Raw genomic sequence first — 24,838 nt, forward strand, 5'->3', positions numbered from 1 at the left:
CATATTGCTTTTCCAGCCTAGTGTTGTGAATTTAGTTTCATCTCTTTCCAGATAAGGTTTGTGCTCCTGAAGCAGTTTCTACAGTGAGAATTGGAGAAGTGATACTGTGTTCTGATGAGATGCCAGAGAAGAGAGGAAATTAGTTGTATTTTGTGCAGCCTGGTTTAAAACACAGTGTACTCTCTCAGCCAGTGTGGCCTAAGCCACAGATCATGAAAAAAATATGTTACCCAAAGAAGCCCAAATCCCCAGATTGTTATTTCACAACCTTGGAATCAATCTCGGTTCAGTCCTCAGGTTCATATAACACACAGCTCTGCCTCTAGAATGCACAATTTGCTCTCTTGAGTTATACAGGATGTATCAATGTGAAGAATATCTTGCCTTCAAAACTGCACAGCCTACCAAGAGACCTGCATTCCAACCAACTGTCATGCAAGCTTGGCCTGTGAATGCCACACTAGAAGAGAGGAAGGGGGAAGCATCTTCTCATTAAGTGCCTCTGTATGCTAGGTGCTTACAGTCTTCTCGTCTTCACAGTACCCTGTGAAGGAATTGCTATCATCTCCATCTTGTACAAGAGGACATTAAGGCTCAGGGATGTTAAGTATCTGTCCATTGGTACGCGGTGAATGAATAGATGACGTGATATGCAAAGGTATGATTGTCAGAAACACACACCATTACACTATCATGCTTGTTTATTTATGGTCCTTCTTGTCTTCTGTAAATGCAATGTGATACATATGAGAGAGTCTGATGTAGAAGGTATCAGGAATTAGAAGTACATGAGGGGCTTCCTGTGGTGATCAAAGCAGAGGGCACTGTCTGGTTACTGTGGCTCAGGGGACCTGACATTTATCCTGGGCAGAGGTGGGAAGGCACACTTGTTCCTCCAGTACTACAAAGCCACATTTGTAGGCCAGCATTGAAAAATGTGATGTCTAGCTCCCTGGCCGAAAACAGCTAAAAATAGCCCACTTACAACCATATTATGTTGCGTAAAATCAAATTGTTATTTGACACTGGAGTATTTTAAGTTAATTATATACATATATGCGTGTAAGAATTTCTATGGCATCCAAGAAACCCAGCTGCATAATTTCAATTATACAAAGATCTTTTTGAGTAGGTTTTTTTCTTTAACCCTTTTCACCTTTTGCTCTGATAAAAATCAGTTTAGGACTGTTAAGAATGTTTTGGAATAATTTCTCTTGTCCCCAATGAAGTAAATGATATATTTCAAAATCAAGTAGGAAGTTGGTTGAATAAAAAATTTTAAATAACTTTGTGTGTAGGATTTATTCAATGTTACCACTAAGTGTTACTTTGTCTGAAATCCAGAAAAAAGAAAAACAAGCTGCATGTTCTTATTTGTAAAAAGTCAATTGAACTAAATTGTTCCTTCCTGTCTCCCTTAGGTTCTCATTAACCAATGAAAATTGGCACTTGCATGACAAGGCAGGTGAAGGGCCCCACAGTGAAGACATGAGGATGGGTGTGTCTGAGACAAGCAAAGCACACAACTATTGTACCACTAGCTACTTGTCTCTAGCACTGATAAAACTTTTCAATCACAGGTGTCTCATAGAAAATCCTGAATCCTAATTTTGGTAAATGTGTAAATTGATGGCTGTTTTTGTGGAGTGAAAATATGTCCATTATTTTCTGTGACGGGTTTAGGGACAATTGAAAAAAAACCCCTACATAATATCTTTGACAAATATTAAGATGTGGGAGAAAAGCACTTAGCTTGACGTAAGAAATAATGATGTGTTAGTTAGAATCTTAGACATGATTGATTTAAAAGCAACTTAGATGGGAAATGACATATGAAAAGCCACTGAATAGCCAGACTTAGTTAGATCAGAAGTTAAAACTGAATATAAACTCCAGACTCAGATACAAAGTGACTTTTTCCCATTACAAAGAAGAAAAATCCAGCTAAGGCAGGAAGATAGGCTTGGAAATGTATTGTGGTGTTGACAAATGTAGGCGAACTAATGAGAATGAGAGCAGACAGTTATTGTTAATGGGGACTAGTTGGTGGGAAGATTAATGGAAATGGAATCAGTGGAAGGAAATTGACAGAGAAAAAGTAAAGAGCAGTGGGATTTCGAAAAAAGGACAATGGAAATATTTATTTTTAAGAATTTATTTTATTTATTTGAAAGGTCTAGAGAGAGAGAGAGAGAGAAAAAGAGAGAGAGAATCTTCCACTTGCATATTCATTCCTCAAATGGCCACAATGGTTGGAACTGGGCCAGACTGAAGCCAGGATTCTGGAGTTCCTTTTGGAACTCCCACATGGGTGCAAGGCTCCAACTACATGGGTCATCTTTTGCTGCTTTCCCAGGCACATTAGTAGGGAGCTGGGCCAGAAGGGGAGCAACATGGGGACCTGAACTGGCACTCATATGGGATACCAGTGCCATAGCAAGTGACTACTCTGCAGATAAGACACTGGCAGAGAATCCAGCATCCTATCGTCAATATATCCATTGGTTTTATTGGGACTCTGTCTTTGATTTGGAAGTAGAGATGCATACTGCATTGTATTTTCACACCTGGATATGATAGTCTCTATTACAGTTGCTATGCATTCCCTTAAATTAGAAGCCATGAAACAAAATCAACAACAGGAATAAAAATTTTTGCAGTAACATGGAGTTAAATAACCAATGTGTAGATGAAGAAATGAAAAACAAAAAACCTTCTTAGAGAAAAAGATACTACTGTGTGATCTATGAGTTAGTGAAGAATTTAGTAAGAGAGAAGAAACTATTTTGAAGAAATGAAAATAAAAAACAAAAATATGTAAACCCATGGGTTTCAGCAAAATAATATTGAAAATATTATTGATCTTTTAATTTGCATGAAGATTGCCTTATATCAGCCATTTGGTTGGAAATGGTAGAATTTTCTTTTTTTTTTTTTTTTTGATAGCTAAGTGATAGTCTACAGAGTAGTTGTACCACAGTTTCATTATCCTCTCCTCTTTGGACAGGCATCTTGGTTGTTTCTGTGTTTTTGCTATTGTAGCTTGTGCTGTTGTAAATATAGGACTGCAGATCCCTTTCTCACTTGCAGATTTCGGTTCCTTTGGATGTATTTCCAGCAGTGGGATAGCTGGGTCATATTGTAGGTTTATTTGCACTTCTCTAAGCACATCCCACACTGACTTCTGTAGTGGTTGTACTAGCCTATTCTACCACCAATGGTGAAGGAGGCTACCTTTATCCCCACACCCACACCAGCAGATGTTGTTAATAGAGTTCTGAATGTATGCCAATCTCATTGGAATTAGGTGGAATCTCAGTGTAGTTTTCATTTGTATCTCCCTGATGGCTAAAGAGCCTGAACATCTTTTCATATGTCTATTAGCTATTTGAATTTGTGTTTTTGAAAAATATTTATTTCCTTTGCTCATTTCTTCACAGAATTGTTTGTTTTGTAGTTGTTGAGTTTCTGAAGCTCTTTGTAAATTCTGGATATTATTCCCTTGTCACCTATCTAGTGTGCAAAGATTTTCTCCCATTCTGTTCATTGCTTTTTCACTTTGTTGAGTATTTCCTTTGCTGTACACAAGTCTTTTAGTTTGATGTAGTCCCACGTGTTCGGTTTGGCTTTGGTTACCTGTGCTTTTGGTGTCATTTCCAAGAAGTCTTTCCTGATTACTCTAATTGTTTGATGGTTCCTTGGTAAAGATTTATGTTCCTGATGCATTTAGAATGGTTTTTGTATAAGTTGACAGGTGGGGCTCTTGCTTATTAACCTCTTCAGGCTGCTAGGAAATTGCCCCAACAGCATTTGTTGAAGAAACCAGGCTTTTCCCCTGGGTAGTTTTCGATTTTCTTGCCAAAGATTAGTTGATTATATATATATGTGGGGTCCCTTCTGGTATTTCTATTCTATTCCATCGATCTTCTGTTTCTGTAACAGTACAGTACCAGACTGTTTTAATGACTAAAGCCCTGTAGTATGTTTTGAGGTCTGGAATTGTGATTCCTCCAGCCTGATTTTTATTCTTCAGGATCACTTTGGGTATTTGTGCTTTCTTGTGTTTCCAGATGAACTTTTGCATCTTCTTCTCTTGTTGTGATTTTTATTGAAATCACATTGATTTTGCATGTTGTTTTCTTTGTTCCTTCTCTGCCTATCTTGGTTACGGTTTTTAGCCTTAAGTGCTGTTTGATTTCACCAAATGTGTACTCTGCATCTATTGAGATAATCACATGGTTTTTATTTTTCAATTTGTTGATGTGATGTGTCACATTTATTGATTTGCAAATGTTGAACCAACTCTGCATGCCAGAGTTGAATCCCACCTGGTTTGTGTGAGTAATCTGTCTGATGTGATGTTGGATCCTGTTGGTTAGTCTTTTGCTGAGGATCTTTGCGTCTGTGTTCATCATAATATTTGTCTGTAGTTCTCTTTTTCTGTTGTGTCTCTATCTGTCTTTGATATTAAGGTGATATTGGCTTCATAGAAAGGATTTGAAAGGATTGTCTCCCTTTTGTTGTTTGGAATGGCTTGTGTAGGATTGGGGTAAGTTCTTGAAACACTTGGTTCAGTAGTGAAGCCATCTGGTCTAGGGCTTTAGATCATTAATTGCCTCATGATTCAGTTTTGGTAGATAGTATGTATCCAAAAACCTATCTATTTCTTCTAGATCTTGTTATTTGTTGGCATGTAGTTGCTTGTAAGAGTTTCTAATAAGTCTATACATTCAAGGTATCTGTTTTCATATTTCCTTTATTGTCTCTGATGCTATTGATGTGTATCTTCTCCCTCCATTTTTTTGATTAATTAGGCTAGTGGGAAATCCATTTTGTTGAGATTCTGAAAGAATCAGTTCTTTGATTTATACATTCTTTTGGTCTCTATTTGGTTTATATCCTGCCTTATTTTTGTGATTTCTTTTTTCCTGCTAATCTTGGAATGCTTTGTTTCTCTTTTTCTAGCTCCTTTAAGTATAAGGTTAGCTAATTTACTTGGTTCTTTTCTAATGTGTTAATATAGGCATTTAGATGAACTTTCCTCTTAACACTGTCTTGATCGTGTCTTGTAGTTTTGATATGTTGTGTTAAAGCCTTCATTTGTTTCAAGCAATTTTTAAAAATTTCCCTTTGATTCCTCTCTAATATATTGTGCATTTAGTAGCATCTTAAGTCTCTATGTTTGCATGTCTTTATGGCTACTTTGACTTGTTGGTCTCTAGTTTCATTCCATGATGATCTAAGAAAATTCATGACATAATTTTGATTGTTTCAATTTTGCTGAGGCTTGTTTTGTGGCCTATAACATGGTCAATTCTGGAGAAGGTTCTATGTACTGATAAAAAATGTGTATTCTCTGTCTGTAGTATGAAAGGTTCAGTAGATATCAACTAAGTTCATTTGCTGCAGTGTCTGGGTGAGTTTTATTGTTTCCTTGCTAAGATTCAGTCTCATAGATTTGTTGATTGATGTAAATGGGGCATTAAGATCCCCCACAATTGTGTATTGGAGTCAATTTCTTCCTTTAAAGGCATTAATATTTGCTTCACATAGCCAGGTTCCCTGGTATTTGGTGCGTATACATTTATTATGATGATTTCTTATACCAGGATAGATGATTTGATCATTATGTGGTGTGCTTCTTCTTCTCTTTCAATGTTTTTCATGTCAAAGTCTATATCATCTAATATAAAAATGGCTACACCCACTCATTTTCCTTACCATTAGCCTGGAATATCTTTTTCCATCCTTTCATTTTCAGTTTCTGCTAATCTTTGTTGGTGAGATGTGTCTCCTCTAGTCAACATCTAGGTGGGTTTTGTTTTTTAATCCAGCCCACTAATCTATGATGTTTGATGAGTTTATGCCATTTACTGTCAGGGTTAATATGGATAAGTGGCACTTTGGCCCTGCCATTTTATCAATGAGTTATTCTTTGATTTAGTCTTCTGTTGTTCTATTACTGGGATGCTCTCCACATTTGCCTTTGGTTTTGGTAGGTGCTACACATCAATTTCAAAGGAATTTTTGCACCAAAATAAGCCTATCATTTCATTCTGTTTTTTTTTTTCCATGAACTATTTGAAGAATATCACATTAGTCTTCTTTCAAGGATCTTAAAATGTATAGACTTGGTGTCTTAGTAGAGATGGTGCTGGAGTCTAAAAATCCAAGATGAGAGAGAATATCAGTAGGGTTAGGTCCTCCTGAGAACTGTGAGGGAGAATCTCTGCCAGGGCTTTTCCCTAGTTTCTGGAGGTTTGTCAGAAACATATGGTTTGTAGAGCAAATAACCAATGTTCAAACTATAGTCTGTACTATAGAAATCAGCATGCAGAGTGAAAAGCAGAACAAAACAAGTCCAGGTATATTAGAGGTATATTAGACATTCAGAAGAAGCAGGTGGGATTGTCAAATACAGACAGAGCGTAAGAACCATTCCAGGAAAACACAGGATGAGTTCCTGTTCCGTAATTACATCAGTTAATATGACCAGAGGAATACTTAAAAGCCTGGGAAAAATATTGGTGTCATCAAAAACAAATTTAGAGTGGATTACAGAATTAAATGTAAAGCCTATCAAATAGAAGTAAGCCTAAGGGACAGGCTCCTTGACATTGGCATCAGCTATAGTTTCTTAGATTTGACAGCAAAACCACAGATAACAAAAGTAAGAACCCTATGTGGGAGCGCTCAGAGTTTCTTTCTGTGCATCAAATGAAGTCAGCAAGAGGCAAAACGAAAAGCCAACCTACAGGATGGGAGAAATACTTTTACACAATGTTTGATCAGTTACGTCTAATTGATACCCAGAAGATTCAAACAACTGGAAAACTTCAAAAGTAAAACTCAAATAAACATAAATGAGTACAGCTCTTGGAAAGATGATACAGCAATGGCCACTAGGGACAGGCAGAGGTGCCCACCAGCACCAATCACCAGGGAAATGCAAAATGAGATGACAATGAATTATCATTCATCAACCTAGCTATTATCAAAAACATGGATAATCACTTGTTTGTTTGGACTTATTTGTATCTATTTATTTTTTATTTAAAATATTTTGCCTTTTCTGCTTCTTGTTTTAGATTTTTTTAATTTAAAGAGAGTGTATTTCCTGTGTTTTATGTCCACAGTTTTAAGATGGTGCTATTTGCCACTCTACCTTCGCTTTCTCCTTTGCTCCTACTCTCCTTTCTCCTTTTAATTTTTATAAAGGCATACTTTTAATTTCCCTTAGTTTGTGATTACAAACTTAAACCTCTACTTAATTCAACAAGTAGTATCAATTATCTCTGTTATTCAGGATTATAGACAATAATCAAATCTCAGCATATCAATTTCATTCTTAATACATCACATTTTTTGTACTTTATATAATAGTGAATACAAAATAGGGAAACCATGATATTTGTATTTGGGTCTGGCTTATTTCCCTAAGCATACTGTATCAATTTTGTTCTGAAAGACAGCTTTTCATTCTTTTTATGGTTTTGTATTATTCCATTTTGTAAATGTATCTTAATTTCTTTATCCAGTCATCTGATCCTTGGCATCTTAGTTGAATCCACATCTTAGCTATAATGACTTAAGCTGCGCTAATCATGGTGGTAACTCTTCCATAGGCTGATTTCATCTCCTTTGAGTAAATTCCCAGGAATGGCTGGCTCAGATTGGCTGATGCATTTTCAGATCCCTGAGGAATCTCCCTGCTTTTCTCCATAGTTATTGTACCAATTTAAATTTCTACCAAGAGTGGATCAGGGTGTGTTTTCCCTGACATCTTCAATGGTATTTATTGTTTAGTTTTTGGAGGATAGATGTTGTAATCGGGGTGAAGCAAAGCCTCATTGTTATTTTTATTTGTATTGACCTGAGGAACGATCCTGAGCATTTTTTTCGTGTGTCTATTGGGCATTTAAATTTTATCCAATGAAAATTCCTCACCATATCCTTTGCCCATTTTTAGCTGGTTTTGTCTTGAGTTTGCTCACTGAGCTTTCTATATATTCTGTATATTAATCCTCTGTCAGTTGTATAATTACCAAATATTTTCTTCACTTCTATTGGTTTGCTTTTTGCTGTGTGTTTCCTTTATAGTGCAGAAACTTTTTGTTTGATCTAATCTTGTTTATCAATTTTGCTTTTATTGCTGTGCTGCTGGGGTCTCATCCAAGAAGTCATTGTCTGTATCAATATCTTTGAGAACTTACCCTATGTTTTTCTCTAGTAACTTGATATTTTAATGTCTTAGGTTCAGATCCCCGAACCATTGTAAGTTTGCTTTTGTCTAAGGAGTAAGGTTGGCGTAGGGGTTCTTGTTTTATACTTCTGCATTTAGAGATCCAATTTTCTCAACACTGTTGAAGATTCTGTTCTTTTCCAGGGAGTGATTTCAGTTTATCAAAGAACAGTGAGTTTTAGATGTCTGTGTTGGGTGTTGGTATGTCTAATTTTCTGTATTGCTCCCTATGTCTAGCCTTGTGCCTGTACCACGTGGTTTTGATTCCAGCTATCCTGCAATATCTATTGAGCTCTGGTATTGGTGATTCTTCTGGCTTTATTTTTATTGCTTAGAGGGTTTTTTGTTGTTGTTGTTGTTATTTGGGGTCTCTTGTGCTACCATATGAGTTTCAGGATTATATTTTTCCCCCAAATCTAAGAACATCTTTGATGTTTTTATTGGAAATTACATTGAGTCTGTCAGTTGCTATGGCTGCTGTGGGCATTTTGATTATATTAATTTTCCAGATCATGGGTGTGGATTTTTTCTCCATTTTTTTCCGTATCTTCTATTTCTTTCTTTAGCATTGTGTAATTTTCAGTTTTGCGGATCTTTCACATCCTTGGTTATTTTTATCTCAAGGTATTTACTTTCTTGCGGCTATTGTGAGTAGAGCTGATCTTTATAAATTCTCTCTCAGCTATGGCCTTCTTGGTTTCATAGGTGATATTGATTTTTGGGTGTTCATTTTATATCTTGCCTTTATTCTTATTCTTATTATAACACTGACATTGATTTTTACCCCCTGGCTTTCATGAAAATATTGTGATTATGAGTTACTTTTGGTCTAATTCCTCTTTTCTTTCATTACCAGATCTGTAATTAGAGCTCCATTTCTGATCTCTTCCTCAGCTTCCATTTTGATTGAGAATTTTAATTTAGCAACTCTGAAGGTTCCAGTGACCATACTATTGTTCATGTTACCTGTGGTACTGCAGCCCTCATGAGGGATTCTGACCCATGTTTCTTTCACTTGGATATGTCCATCATCACACTTCCTAAAACATTCTGTCAGCCTGAAATATCTTATCTGCTAGTAATCTTTAACTGCCTTTTCATTGTTGCACATGTAAGCTGAAATTTTCTCAATCATCATCGATACCAATGACACCCAAGTTCAAATCCCCATTCTAAAGCATTTTTCTGATGCCAGGTAGTTTATAAAATACTTTTCTGAACATCTTTCAGGTAATCTCCCATACTCAGTTTTTCCACAAACTGAAGCTTTTTTCCTTTTGTCAAACTTTCCATATTTTCCGTGTTGGGGAGACATTGGCAATATCTTCCCTCTGCTTGCCTGTGTCAAAAACTTTATTGTCACTTTTGCTATCTTCCTCCCTTTTAACCAATTCATTTATACTTCCTAAATATATGTTCAGTAATTATACTCCCATTTATGTGATCTGGCCTGGATTACTAAAACACCCTGGTATATTTTTTCTATTCTTACCCCTTTCCAAACCATTCTTTTTTATGCAAATTTTTTTATTGCATTTCATTTTATAACATCATTTCATAGACTCTGATGTTCCCCTATCCCCACCCCCATTGTGGATAGCTTCACCTTATTGCAGTATTACAGTTCAAATCCAGTCTTGTTTCTTTCATTGCAAGCATATACCATGCATTAGAGTCCAGCATCTTATTGTCAACCTCAATTCAACAGTTTCTTGGGGAGACCAACTCTGGTGTAAAGGCATAGCTGGCAGAATATCGTTCCAACCAGTTAAAAGCCATAACATAAGATCAACAACTGTTTACAACATTATGGGGTTAATTGATGTTGTATTGAGTGACTGATGTGTTAGAAAATGCAGGTTCTTAACCACATCCTGTGACTACTTCATTAACATTTCAATTTTAGTTTGTATACAACTCGTTTCTATCTACCTTAAAATGGCTATAGGATACTATTCAGCTGTCTTGTGTCTATTTTCATTTTAGTATTTAGCAGTTTATTGTGTTGAAGGATAATTTTTCCTGAACTTGACAGATTTTAGGATAGTCTAAATTGGCTTATAGCTTTAACAAGGCATATGTCACCAGCTGAGGCATAGAACACTGTTGGGAGGGGTGTGCAGAGAAATCCTCCATACCCTAGTTAGGAGTAATGTATTTTCGTGTCCTACCTAGTAAGGTATGTGTGAGTCCCCACTGATCGTTTCCTGTCTAGTTCTAAGCTTTTCTTGTTGTTTTCTATCTATTCTAATTTTTGTTTGTTTTGTTTTGTTTTGTTTTGTTTGGGGGAGCCTCTGGGGTGACCCTGACGGTCATTGCAAGAAAGGGTGGGGATCCAGAGTTGGAACTAAGTAAGGACCAGAGAAATCTCCTCTCCCTAGTCCTGAAGGGAGTTTATTGTTCTTTCTTTCTGTAGACTGCTTAAGACTCTTGGCTGTTGTTCTGGTGACATTGTGCCCTGTGAGGAGGGATTTGGACTTCTTCTATCCCATGTGGGAGATTCAAATGGGAGTGGATGACCTCGGAGTATTCAGCTACCAAAGGCACTCCAATTCTCCATGGTCTCCTTGGCAGTTGGGATGTAGTCCTTGGTGTCCATACTGGTAGTCCTTGGTGAGGATCCAGGAGTCTCCAGCGTTGGGATACAGGCCTCCTCCTGCCCGCCTGCTCCACTCTGGGATCCCCCCTGCTCTGTGCATATGACTTCCTTTTAAGAGGTTGTCAGGATTGCTCTTGATACCCCCTATGTCTTTGTGGTTTTACTATTGTCTAATGCTGATTCGAGTCTGTTGTCTATAAGTTACCTGTTATGTTCTTGATAGGTTATGCTTTACATCTGCCTCACACATTCTAGGGAGATGGAAAATTTCTCTACTCTCCCGCCCCATTACCGAGAAGAATATAGTCTTAAAAGTGCATTAGGTTTTACAGTTCTTTGATGTAGATCATGAGCAGTCTGACTCACATTGATTGTTGGTTCACGGATTACCTCACAATATGTTGTTGCATGAGATACAGGTTGTTAGAAGTTGAAATAACATTACATTTTACAGGTACTAATTTTTCAGATTGACATCATTTCATCTTAAATTAAGGCAAACATGTGGTATCTAACCTTTTGGGATTGACTCATTTCCCTTAGCATAATGGTTTCCAGTTGGGCCCATTTGGCCACAAAGAACTGAATTTCCTTTTCTTAATAGCTAAGTAGTATTCCATGGAGTAAATAAACCATAGCTTTCTTATCCAGTCTTCTGTTGATGGGCATTTTGGTTGCTTCCAAGTTTTTGCAATTATTGATTGTGCTGCTATGAACATAGGGGTGCATGTAGGTTTCTCATGTAACAGGTGTTTTGGATATATTCCTAGGAGTACTATTGCTGGATCGTATGGTATGGATTTTTCAGTTGTTTGAGTGTTCTCCGAAATGATTTCCATAGAGGCTGTACCAACCTGCAGTTCCACCAGCAGTGGAGAAGGGTTCCCTTTTCCGCACATCCTCGCCAGCAAGTGTTGTTGGTGGTTTTTTTTTTTTTTTTTTTTTTTTTTTTAATATGAGCCATTCTTACTGGCGTTAGGTGGTACCTCATTGATGTCTTATTTTGGATTTCCTTTATTGCCAGGGAGCATGAGCATTTTTTCATATGTTTATTTGCATTTGGGTTTGTTCCTTTGTGAAATGTCTGCCCATTTCCCGTGGCCATTTTGTGAGTGGCTTGTTTTGGCATTTTGGTTGTTTTGTAGCTCTTTGTATATTCTGGAGATTAGCCCCCTATCACGTATATAGTGTGCAAAAATCGTCTCCTATTCTGTGGGTTGCTTTTTTACTTTGTTGATTGTTTCCTTTGCTGTGCAGAAGCTTCTTAGTTTGATGTAGTCCCATTTGTTTATTTTAATCTTTATTGCTAGTGCTTTTGGTGTTCTTTTTAGAAAGTCAGGCCTACACCTAGCTTTTGCAGGGTGTTTCCAACATTTTCTTCCAAAAGTTTGAAGGTTTCTGGGTGTAGGTTTAGGTCTTTTATCGATTTAGATTTGATCTTAGTGTATGGTGAGAGATGTGGGTCTATCTTTTTGTTTATGCAGGCTATCAACCAGTTGTCCCAACAGCACTTATTAAAGAGACCTTCTCATTTGTATGGGTTGTCGTATGTTTTTTTATCAAAGATTATTTGGCTGTATCTGTGTGGGTTCCCATCTGTTGTTTCTATTCTGCTCCATTGATTCTCCTCTCTATCTCTGTGCCAGTACCAGGCTGTTTTGATAGCCACTGCCCTATAGCATGTCCAGAGGTCTGGAACTGTGATTCCACCTGTTAAGTTCCTATTCTTTAGGATGATTCTAGCTATTCATGGTTTTTTTGTGTTTCCAGATGAATCTTTGTATCATTTTTTTTTCTTATTAAGAATGTTTTGGGTACTTTGATTGGGAATGCGTTGACTGTGTATATTGCTTTTGATAGTATGGACATTTTGATAATATTGCTTATACCTATCCAGGAGCATGGGATGTTTCTCCATCTTTTGAAGTCTTCCTCAATTTCTTTTTTAAGCTTATTGTAGTTTTCTTCCAAGAGGTCTCCTACGTTTTGGTGAAGTTTATTCCTAGATACTTCATACTCTTCTCTGTTATTTTGAATGGTATTCTGCTGGTTAGATCTTTTTCCATCTTGGGGCTGTTTGCATACACTATGGCTGTTGTTTTTTGTTCATTTATTTTGTACTTTGCCACTCTACCAAACTCTCGTTTATTTGCAGCAGTCTCTGTATTGAGTCTCTTGTCCTTTTATGTAAATGATCATGTTGTCTGCGAATAGTGAAAGCTTGACTTCTTCATTTCCCATTTGAATTCCTTTAATTTCTTTGTCTTGTCTAGTGGCCTCTGCGAGTACCTCTAGAACTGTGTTGAATAGCAGTGGTGATAGCGGGCATCCCTGTTTTGTTCCAGATCTCAGTGGAAAGGGTTCCAGTTTTTCTCCATTCAGTAAAATGCTGGCATTGGTTTTTTCATATATTGCTTTGATTATGTTGTGAATTGTTCCTTCTATGCCTACCCTGGTTAGGGTTTTTATCATGAAGTGGTGTTGGATTTTGTTGAAAGCTTTTTCTGCATCAATTGATACTATTAGATTATTTTTGTTCTTTAGTTCTTGAATGTGGTGTATTACATTTATGGATTTCCGTATGTTGAACCATCCCTGCATTCTAGGGATGAATCAGACTTGCTCTGGATGAATGATCTCTCTGATTTTTTTTGAATTCTATTGGCTAGGATTTTGTTGAGAATCTTAGCATCAGTGTTCATCAGGGATATCATTCTGTAGTTTTCCTTCTCTGTGAGTTCTCTGTCCGGTTTTGGGATTAAGGTGATGTTGGCTTCATAGAATGAGTTTGGAAGGGTTGCTTCCTTTTCTATTGTTTTGAAGAGTTTGTAGAGGATTGGGGTTAGCTCTGCTTGGAATGTTTTGTAGAATTCTGTAGTGAAACCATATGAGCCTGGGCTTTTCTTTGTTGGGAGATCTTTAATCACTGATTCATTTTCTGTCTCAGTTATAGGTTTGTTCAGGTCTTCTCTTGCCTCTGCGCTAAGTTTTGGTAAGTGGTGGGAGTCTAAGAACCTTTCCATTTCCTGGCAATCCTCTGATTTGTTGGAGTACAGTTGTTCGTAGTAGTTTCTGATCATTTTCTTAATGGTGTGCCTTTTTGTGTTTGATGCCATTAATTCTCACTTTCTCTTGTTTTTTTTTTCTTTGTAAATCGGGCCAATGGGGTGTGTATTTTCTTTATATTATCAAAGAACCAGCTTTTTGATTAATTGATTTTGTGTAGTTTTTTATTTCAGTTTGGTATGTCCTCCCTTGTTTTAATGATGTCTTATTTCCTTTTGCTTTTAGGGTCATTTTGTTGTTGTTTCTTCAATTTCTGGAGATGTGTGTTTAATTCTTGTAATTGGTATCTTTCTTGGGCTTTGACAGAGGTGCCAATTGGTATGAACTTACCACGCAACGCTACTTTGGCAATGTCCCACATGGTTTGGAATGCTGTATTTGAGTTTGCACTGGTTTCCATAAATTTTTTGATCTCATCCTTTATTTCTTCTCTGACCCATTGTTCATATAGTAGCATATTGTTCAGCCTCCAGGTGTTTACATATTTCCTGGGGCATTTTGATTTATTGATTTCCAGTTTCACTCCTTTGTGGTCCGAGAAGGTGCATGGTATGATTCCGATTTTTTTTGACATTAGTGAGGCTTGCTTTGTGCCCTATCAGGTGGTCAATTCTGGAGAATGTGCCATGCACTGCTGAAAAAAATGTATATTCTGTGTCTGTGGGCTGCAGGCTTCTGTAAATGTCTACCAAGTTCATTAGTTCTATGGTCTGTGTTAGTTCTATGTTTCTCTTTTAAGTTTCTGTTTCATTGATCTGTCTATTGGTGTTAACAGGGTGTTGATGTCTCCCACAATTATCGTATGTGCATCTATGTCCCCTCTTAAGTCCATCAGCAATTACTTCACATAGCTGGGTGCACCTGTGTTCCATGTGTAGATGTTTATAATGGTAATCATTTCCTGCTGAAGGTTCCCTTCTGCAATATGAAGTGCCCATCTCTGTCTCTTTTGATGTTTGTCACATTGAAGTCTAGGTCAACTGAGATTAGACCAGCTACTCCAGCCTTTTTTTCTTGTCTATTTGCGTGAAATACCTCTTTCCATCCCTTCACTTTGAGTTTCTTAGCATCTTTTTTGGTTAGATGTGTCTCTTGTAGGCAACAGATGGTTGGGTTCTGTTTGTTGATCTATTCTGTTAATGTGTCTTTTGATTGATGAATTTAGGCTATTTGTGTCTAGGGATAATATGGAGAGGTTGTGATTTTGAGCTGCCATGAGTGTGTGTAAGCGTGCAAGTTTGTATTTGCATCTATTAGTATCTCTGATTGATTGACTTTCCTCATATGGATTTTAGTGGGGAGGTCTTCCCATTTGCCATCTTTGATTTTGGTTTTCATTTTTTCTTCCTGGGTTTAGCACCTTCCTAAGGAGGTTTTCTAGAGCTGGTTTCATGCTGGCGTATTCTTCGAGTTTCTCTTTACTGTGGAAGAATTTAATTTCCTTCTCAAATACAAATGAAATCTTCACTGGGTACATTATTCTTGGTTGGCAGTTGTTTTGTTTCAGGATTTGAAAGATTTTACCCCATTCTCTCCTTGCTTGGAGTGTTTCTTCTGAGAGGTCAGCCATGATTCTGATTTGCTTTCGTCTGAAAGTAATCTTGTCCTTCTTACTTGTCTTAGAATAGTTTCCTTGTATTCGCTTGAGGGGAGCTTGAGAACCACATGTCTGGGTGACGATCTGTTTGGGTCGAGTCTGTTGGGAGTTCTCTGTCCTACCTGGATTTGTGCTGGATTTATATTTGCAGTGTTCTGGAAGTTCTCCTGTATGATCTCATTGAGTTGCCGTTGCAAGCCTATCTCTTTTCCCACTCCTTCGGGAAGGCCTGTTATTCTAACATTTGACTTTTTGAGGTTGTCTTTCATTTCCTGTATGGACCTGTTGGCTTTGTTCAGGTTTGTCTCCAACTGTTTGATGAGCTGCTTACTTTCATTCTGATTGTCTTCCATTTCTGATATTCTTTTTTTTAAAGATTTATTTTATCTTTATTACAAAGTCAGATAAACTGAGAGGAGGAGAGACAGAGAGGAAGTGGATCTGCCAGGATTAGAACCAGCAGCCACATGGGATCAAGGCGAGGACCTTAGCCACTAGGCCACACCGCCAAGCCCCCATTTCTGATATTCTATCCTCTGCTGTATTCATTCTGTTGGTTAGGTGCTCAACTCTGTGCTCTAAATCGAGCATTCCCTTTTTGACTTGATTTATTTCTGCAATGACATGGTTTTTTAACTCCTTGAACTCTTTCCAGTGCTTCTCACTTTCTCTGATGAATTTTATCATTATTTTATTAAATTCCTTATCTGGTAATTCCTCCATGTCTTCTTCTTGCATCTCGGAGATTGAGATTAGTTTTTGGTTGTTTTGGGGGGAAGTGCTTGATCTTTCTTCTGATCATTACTTTTTCTGATACTTCTCCTCTTGGGTTGTGGTTTGCCGTTTCGGGATTTTAGCCTCTGACTTGCTTGTCCACAGCCTCTGCCCTCAGTGCTATAACCTAGAGCGGGTGTGGTCCAGTTACTGCTGCAGGGAGTATAGGCAGAAGCATAATTCTTTTTGCTGTATTGGGGACAGTAGGCAACGGTGGGGTGTTGGGTCGTTTTGTTTGCCCCTGGGTTTATATCTCTGCAACCTGGTTCCATTGCATCTTGTTGGTTAGGTGTCATCTTGCGTGTGCCCACGGGGATAAAGTGTAGGTGAGAGACTTTGTAGCCTTAGGGCTTCTTGTCTTTGCTCTGGGTAGATGTAGAGCATATGGTTTCACTCCCTACTACACTCTCACAAATTTGCTCCCCTGTTGGGAAGCGGGCTGCTGTGTCTACTGCTTGGCCGCCGCGTCTGCCCAAATTGGCAGCCTCTCTGTTCAGTGGCGCCACCACCCCTTGGGCCTGTGCTGAGCAGCAGGGAATTCCATTGGAGCCTCTAGCTCCTGCTGTCCCAAGCTGGGTCTCCCACGTGGTTGGAAGGACCAAAACACTTGGGTCATCCTCTGCTGCTTTCTCAGGCTTGTTAGCATGGAACTGCATTGAAATCCAAGCAGCCAGCTGTTGAATTGATGCCCATAAAGGTTACTGGTACTGCATGCCACTTTGCCTGTTATGCCACAGCGCAGACCCCACAGAACTTTCTTTCTGTAAATCTAAGACATCCTTCCTCATTTGCAAACTTGGCACTATCTCCTCAGTGTTGCTCCTTGGTGGCTGATTGATCTTCAGGAAAAAGTAATACAGGCTTTGTGTGATACATAAGGGTCTCAATCAGCATCCCTTGTCATCTGGATATTTTCCCAAAAGTACAATGCAGCATAATGAACTACTTAAAGTTCTGAGTTTTGTACTTTTTCCTCTCCCAGAATTGTCTTTTGTTTATTTTTGTGCAGATTTACTCATTCTCAAGTCCTAAAGCTCATGCTGTCAGATCAATGTGCACACGTTTTCAAGTTGCTCTGCTCAGGTATTTTCTTAGGACCACTGTAATACAAGTCACTGTGCCTTTTATTAGACAAGAATTGTTGATAGTGCTTAACAAGCACGTTTTTGGACATTCTAATATTTAAGCCCAGCACTTCTCTGGAAACTGCACTTAGATCAAATGTATATTTAAATCTATGAAAAAATTGAAGAAAGTAAATCATACTTTTTCATTCTGTAAGTTAATAATTGTGGTTATTTATTCAATGGAAGTATTTTCAAAGTCATCATTGCCTCGTGGGTGCTTGGCACAGCGTGAGCACACTTCTTGGGATGGTTGCATGCCACATTAGAGGGCCTGGGTTCAAGTGTCAGAACTAGATCCACTGTCCTCTCATGTGCATGCTGGAGACTGCAGATGATGGCTCGGGTATTTGGGTCCTGTGAGAATCAGACTGAGTTCAGCTTCTCAGTTTTGGCCTGGCCCAGGCTTAGCTGCAGCAGCTGTTTGTGGAATGAACCAGCGGTTGAACAGGCACATGAGGTTGGTTGCAATGGGTAGTGTTACATTGTTGGGTGTGTTAATCATACATCATTCTCCCAATAATCTTACAGAAGGCATTTCCTTCTGTAGGGAATTAAATTGTTATTGTTAAGAAATAAAGAAACCACTTGTGAGTAATAAAAAGCAATATTTCATGGACCTAAGAAGCTTAAAAGACATTATCATCTCATTGTCTCGGTAATAATGAAGATTTGGATGCGTGATTCTTAGCTTCACTTCTGACTGTGCTTTCTATTTTTACCATTTTGCCTTATCTTTCTTATTTGAGATATATGTTTGGTATTTTTAAAGGCAGAGTTACAGAAAAATGGAGACACAGAGAGAAAGATACTCTATCTGCTGGTTCATTCCTCTAATTACCACAATGGCTGGAGATGAGCTGTTTCTAAAGCCAGGAGCCGAGAGCCTTTCCTAGGTTAACCATGTGGGTGCAGGGTCCAAAGGTTTTGGGCTATCCTCGTTTTTATTGCTTTCCTAGGCCACAAGCAGGGAGTTGGACAGGAAGTGGAGCAACCAGGACACAAACTGGTCCTCATATGTGATCCCAGTGCTTACAGGAGAGGATTAGCCAATTAAGCTACCATGCCATGCCACATATGTTTAATTCTTTTAGGATAAATGGAGGTGTAAAGAAATACTCAAAATATTTTCCATGTTGAAATACTAATACCAGTCAGAGGTTGATATTATCTATTGCAGACCCTTGGGGAGTGAGCCAGCAGACAGAAGATCATTCTTTCTGTAGATTTCTCTTTCCAATAAAAACAAATAAATAAATCTTTAAAAGATACATTGTATGTTGTACTCCATGGACACAAATTTTAGAGAGTTCTTTCAAGTGTACAGATTGTCCCTATTCCTGTGTGTTTATAGGACTGTTAAATGTCTTGTCAAGGTTATGCAAGGATCAGCTAGAATTAGGCTGTCTTGGAATTTTCCCTCTGATCAATGACTTCACCAATGAAGGAATGTATTTTCTTCTGTTGAATCCACAATTTGCTTATCATATTGTCTACACAATTTCTTATAAGATCAATGGAGTCAATTGATTCCACCTGTTCTTCTTCCTGCCATTTTATTAAGTGAATAAATAATTGAAGGCTTCAGAAAGTCATAAATGAAATGAAAACCACAAGATCATGCAAATCTACTGATTTGTTGCATTTCAGATGTGTAAAGAATGGTTTTCTTTCTTTCAGAGAAAATTGCAGGCTTGAAACAGTGATTATTGCATTGACAGTATTAATACCTGTTTTTCATATTTCTCTAATTTTTAGCATATTGCTTTGTAAAAGGATAATAAAATTCATTTCCTTAGTATTTTAAACTTGTGTTCTAACACAGAGGAATTTTTTTGTATGTTACTGCATTAACCTTATGCTGGGAAAATGAAGGGAGCTATCTGGAAGTTACTGAGTCATTCTGTTTGTGAACAAATTAAGCAAGGGGAGCTTCTGTATGATCACAAACAACTAGTAACTGGAGTTTTGTAAAGAAAATATCTTATTACTTAGATATTTAAATTGCAATAGATACATGTGAGGAATAATGATTGGTATGAATTTCTTTGCAAGGTAGTTTTTAAAAGTCAGTGAACAAATGTTTTGATCTGAAGTGCTTTACAATATTTTTTCCAGGAATTACTTTCACAAAAATATTATTGTCAGTACAAAATATATTTTCTCTTTCAGTGATCATTCTCATTTGTTCCTTTAGTTCCAAGATAGGATTTTTGAATTTTGATATATAATTTTTAGTTATAATTATGAAAGCCATTTTATTTTCATCTTATCAGAGAATGGGGGAGAGCATCCATCTGTTGGTTCACTTTCTAAAGCACAGAAATGTTGTGAAATATGACCATTTTTAAAAGATTTATTTATTTTTATTACAAAGTCAGATATACAGAGAGGAGGAGAGAGAGAGAGGAAGATCTTTCGTCCAATGATTCACTTCCAAAGTGACCACAATGGCCGGTGCTGCGCCAATCCGGAGCCAGAAGCCAGGAACTTCCAGGTCTCCCACACGGGTACAGGATCCCAAAGCTTTGGGCGGTCCTCAACTGCTCTCCCAGGCCACAAGCAGGAAGTTGGATGGGAAGTGAAGCCGCCGGGATTAGAACCGGTGCCCATATGGGATCCCGGCGCGTTCATGGCCAGGACTTTAGCCATTAGGCCACCGACCATTTTGTTTTTGAAAAAGAGATATGGCAGACACCTGAAATGGAAATGAAAACAACTTGGGGTGTTTAAATCAGCTGAACATTGGCTGTTGCTGCCTAAAATGGAAACAAAATGCTACGTACAGAAAATACGCAATTAAGGGAGTCCTGGATGGAGTTCTGATCACCAAAGCAAGGAATAAAACTTTTTCTTTGAACACTATTCAAGAGAAATATTTAGTTCTGCTCAACAAATTTGAAGAGGACGACTGACATTTACAATTTAGATTATTTTCCAAAGAGAATTTATGATTTCATCAGAAGTGTAGCTGGGAAAACAAAAGACCCAGAGCTCTTTAGGCCCTAGTAATTTCATCTTCTGAATGGTTTTGTAAATGTTTACTACCTTCCAGCTTGTGTGAAAGATTTTCACTCACTTAATACTCACATGGACTTAGTTAACTGAATGTAAATATCAAAATATGTACATGGAGGCTTGGGATTTCCAGCTCAGAGAAATAAAATGGTAGAAAAAAAGAGTGCTCCTTAAATATGGGAAAGAGTACTACATAAATAAGGCAATTGCCTTGTGCTAGAAGACAATTTAATATTCATGGTTAGGAGTTACAGGTTGGGTAGCTTCTGACTTCATTTAAGAAAACACTAAAAAGAGTAGGCAAACAGATTGTGTTGTGAGATAATGACATTCTGACTTTAGGGTATTTAAAATTTAAGTTTGCAAAACCCCATTCCAGAAATCTTTTTTAAAAAGTCTGGTTAGTGGGTGGAATATTTCATCATATGACTTACAAGGTCTCTATCAAAGTTAACAATCTATACTTCTAATTATGGATTTATGTCAACAATCCATTTCCCCCCTTTCTCTTGGATGTTAAAAACTACTTATTAGCATGTGCCAAGGCAGTCAAGGCACACGTTCGGGCCAGTGTCCAAAAACTTCAGTGCTCAAAGAGGAGACTGCATGCTCAGTTGGCTCCTCCAATTTCCCAAAGATTTTGGAGAGAAGATGATAAGGAATGCATGCATCCTTACTAAGCCTAACTTTCTGCAGCCATGCAGAGTTTTTTCTTATGTGTGTGAGTAACATGGAGATGTTTCCCTGCATCCTGTGCCATGTGCAGTCCCTAACCTCTCTAGTAGGAAGACTTCGAAGAGAAAGCTGGCCATCACCATCAGGGGAGAAGAGGCAGCTCTGGTGCAAGCATCCACTCCAATGTCATTTCTGTCATGGTTGCAGTCGGGTGTAAGTTATCATCTTCCCCATGCAGCTCCTAGGAATATTTTCTTTTCCAAAATTACTCATGAAAACAGAAATGTTTTAGCTTTATATATTCATCCAAAATCCAACGTAATGGAGGAAACACATTTAAATCTGAGCATCTCCAGACCCAGTTCCACTTTATTGGCTGACATCTGTGCACGGACTATTAGATGACATGTGCGGACTGGTTGAATTTGGCTTAATAAGATCAGCTTAATTGGTTCAGGACACTACTTAGGGCAAGTGTTTTAGACTTGCTAGGACTTTACTAATTACCTAGTCATCTGGCTAAATACCATCCCTGGTGTCCCATTCGAGGAACGTGTTCCTTTTCACTGTTTCAAGGAGAATGAGCTGTTTGCTGTGATATATTAGCCTTATGCATTATAGAGAAGTGCACTTGTAACTATGAGCACATTTATCAGTCTCTTGAGTAGTTTCCCCCCACTTTCCCTGCTGTTTAAATTTCTTCCTTTGACATAATTTGCTGCCTGTTTGGTTAAGGCAATTAATATTTGTGCCAATTAGATATTTGTTGTCTGTTTTGAAGTGGAGCCATTTAGCTCAGGATGGGAGCCACTCTTAGTCACTCAATCTGAGGGTGGTTCTCTCTGCTTTGTCTGCTCATGGCGTACTTGCATTCTACCTCTATCTTGTTAGCTCTACATAGAGTTCTGAAAGCATTTACACCAGACTCTAACAAATGCCCACTTCAGGTTTTGTGTGTTTTTATTTTTTTTTAAGTGTTGATCTGGGAGCCAGTGTTGTGGCGTATCAGGTAAACCCACCACTTGCTATGTCAGCATTCCATATGGGCAGGAGTTCCAGTTCTATCTGCACCGCTTCCAATTCAGCTGCCTGATAATGACCTGGGAAGGCAGCAAGAGGTAACACAAGTGTGTGAAACTGATAATCCTGCAGGTGGCCCATGTGGGGCCAAGAAGCTCTCAGTTCTTGGGTTTGGTCTGGCCCAGCCCTGGCCTTGGTGGCCATCAGGAGATTGTTTCAGCAGACAGGAGAACTGTGTGTGTTCCCTCTGCCACTTCGTGACTATGACTTTCAAATACATAAATAAATCTGGCTTTTGTAAGAGTGTTGATTTGATGGTTCTGAGAAGAGAAATGACGAGCTAAGAGTGGAGAGTAAACCTTTACTCTTATCAAGATCTTGAACTGATTATTTGGTGATAATGTGAAAAAAAAAAGAAGGTAACAAGGACTTTTCTAAATGATTAAAATCTATTTTGCAAAATAAGGTTTTTGAAAGGGCATGAATGAAACACTTCCGATACTGTTTTCTAGCTTTGGAATCTGTGTGTGTGTCTGTGTGTCTGTGTGTGTCTGTGTGTGTGTTTGTACCTGAGTGCATATCTACCTAAAACCACCTTTCAGACTTGTGTGCTGACTTTATATATACAGAAACAAAAGTCTGAAAGTCCAACCCCTGGATGCCTGGCAGTGACAAAGCTTAGAGAATGGCAGAGAAGCAGCCAACAGCTAGGATGGTAAATGCTGGCTTCACATGAGAGCAAATGCTCCGAGTACAAATATAAGCTTTCCTTTCCCAGCACATGCTCTTGGTTTGTACAACTCTACACACAGTTGGGATGGAGAGCCTATGGCAGTTGCAGATGCACAAAAGTACACGGGCGTGCCTCCCTTGTCTGCCATCTGCTCTAACTACTGTCAGAGAAGCTGTGTCATCTGCCTCCCATCTCTAGGTACAGACTAGTATCATTTTTATCCCTTCTGCATTCTTCAATCTGTACATACATATCATTGCTGAGCTAAAGTTCATTTTTTTTGTCTCTCCCTCTTGTATGTCTGCCCTTTTCTGGACACCATACCCACATCTCTTCTGCACTTTTGTGGTCAGTGTAATTTCTTTCTCTATCCTTTTGCCCATTACATTTCTTCTAAAATGCCTTGTAATGGCTAGTTGTGGTTTAGGCTCTCCAGAAGTCTAAGAGTCACATGCTGTCCATTAAAATCTAACAGCCCATCCTTGAACAGAATTCTCTTCATTGTTACATTGTTTGATTGATGAGTCTTCATTGTGTTAGACCCATCCAAAATTCTCTTGACTCTGCCATTTGTGTCCAAATGTCACGCCTGCATAAAAACAGCCTCATAATCCTCAATGAAGTTCCTCTCTTTCAAATGACCGACAGGTAAACTGAGATAAAATAGAGGCGAGAAGCATCGATTTGAACAAATAGCAATTCGTGGGCTGGCTGGCTCCAAAGCCAAAGTGGCATGGATGCTCCGCTGAGATCACACACACAAAGAGATTACGGGAATAGCACAGGAGTAAATATTGATGGATTGCAGCTCCACAGTTGCCTTCTTTGTTATCAAAAAGTCTAATTTTGTCAGTTTACTGGCTTTTCATCACTACAATGAAATAACTCGGAAAGCTAACTATATAAAGAGCAAGGTAGATAGAACTTGTGGCTTTGAAGGTTCATTTTCATGTTTGGTGAAACAATTGATCTCGACACTGAGGAGGTTTGTGGATGGCAGTGGCAGAACCTGAGCAGTAGAGAGAGCCCCTGGTTAGACGCGGAGCAGGTAGAGTGGCTGGGTTCAAGCTTCCATAAGAGTCTCCTTTTGAGAACTGTCTTCCAAGGGTATTCCTGGATGACCAAAAGACATGCTGATAGAACTACTTCCCAAAGACCATAACTGGACAACGTTTCTATGCCCTTGGCACTGGATTAATTTGTGACTTTGGTGTTCCATATTTTATGAATTTGGTAATCGTATCATATTCAAAGAGTTAGTTAGCAGTTTGAATGCTTAGTATTAAGGTTTCTTTTTTTTTTTTAAATACAGGCATTTCCAAGAAACAGCTGAAGTTAAATTTCAGTTATGTTTCAATATCAAGGAAGATTGAAGTCACTTAGGAAGGACTGTTTTTTTTGTTTGTTTGTTTGTTTTTCAGGTTTTTCCAGGCCTGGATTCCATTTTAACTTGCTATAACAAAATTAATCAACCAAACTGTCTTTAAGCGCCATCAAAGTTACAGCTATTTCACAAAGCCTGTTTAAATCAGTCAGTGAGGACTTGGGCTTGCCTTCAGAGGAACTCCCACAGAGAACCCAGCAGGTCTTCCAATTTAGAGGTGATCCGTCCCTGAGGCCAGTATGACATACCCACATCTTCTTAACTGGCATCGCCATAGGAACCTATGTGTTCCACACAGACCACTCTGTTGCGGGGTGTGTGCGTGTGTGTGTGTGAGAGTGCACAGGTATCATGTGCTCACAGGCATAAGAGCGTTTGCAGACGGAGAGGCTGCATCTGGAGACTCATTCACCTTGTGTCTAGCCCAGCATTTTGTGTAGAGAAACACATTATTGACTCTTTGGCATGACGATGAAAAGCAATCTGCCATGTTTGCTGAAATTCTCAAATTCAACAGCAATAGTAGTCAGGGAAAATCTATCAGTTTCTGTAACAACATTTTGAAGATAAGCTCTATTATTGTTTTCACATGCAAATTAAGAAACT

This window comes from Ochotona princeps, chromosome 1 (assembly GCF_030435755.1).
Source record: "Ochotona princeps isolate mOchPri1 chromosome 1, mOchPri1.hap1, whole genome shotgun sequence".
NCBI classification, from domain to species: Eukaryota; Metazoa; Chordata; class Mammalia; order Lagomorpha; family Ochotonidae; genus Ochotona; species Ochotona princeps.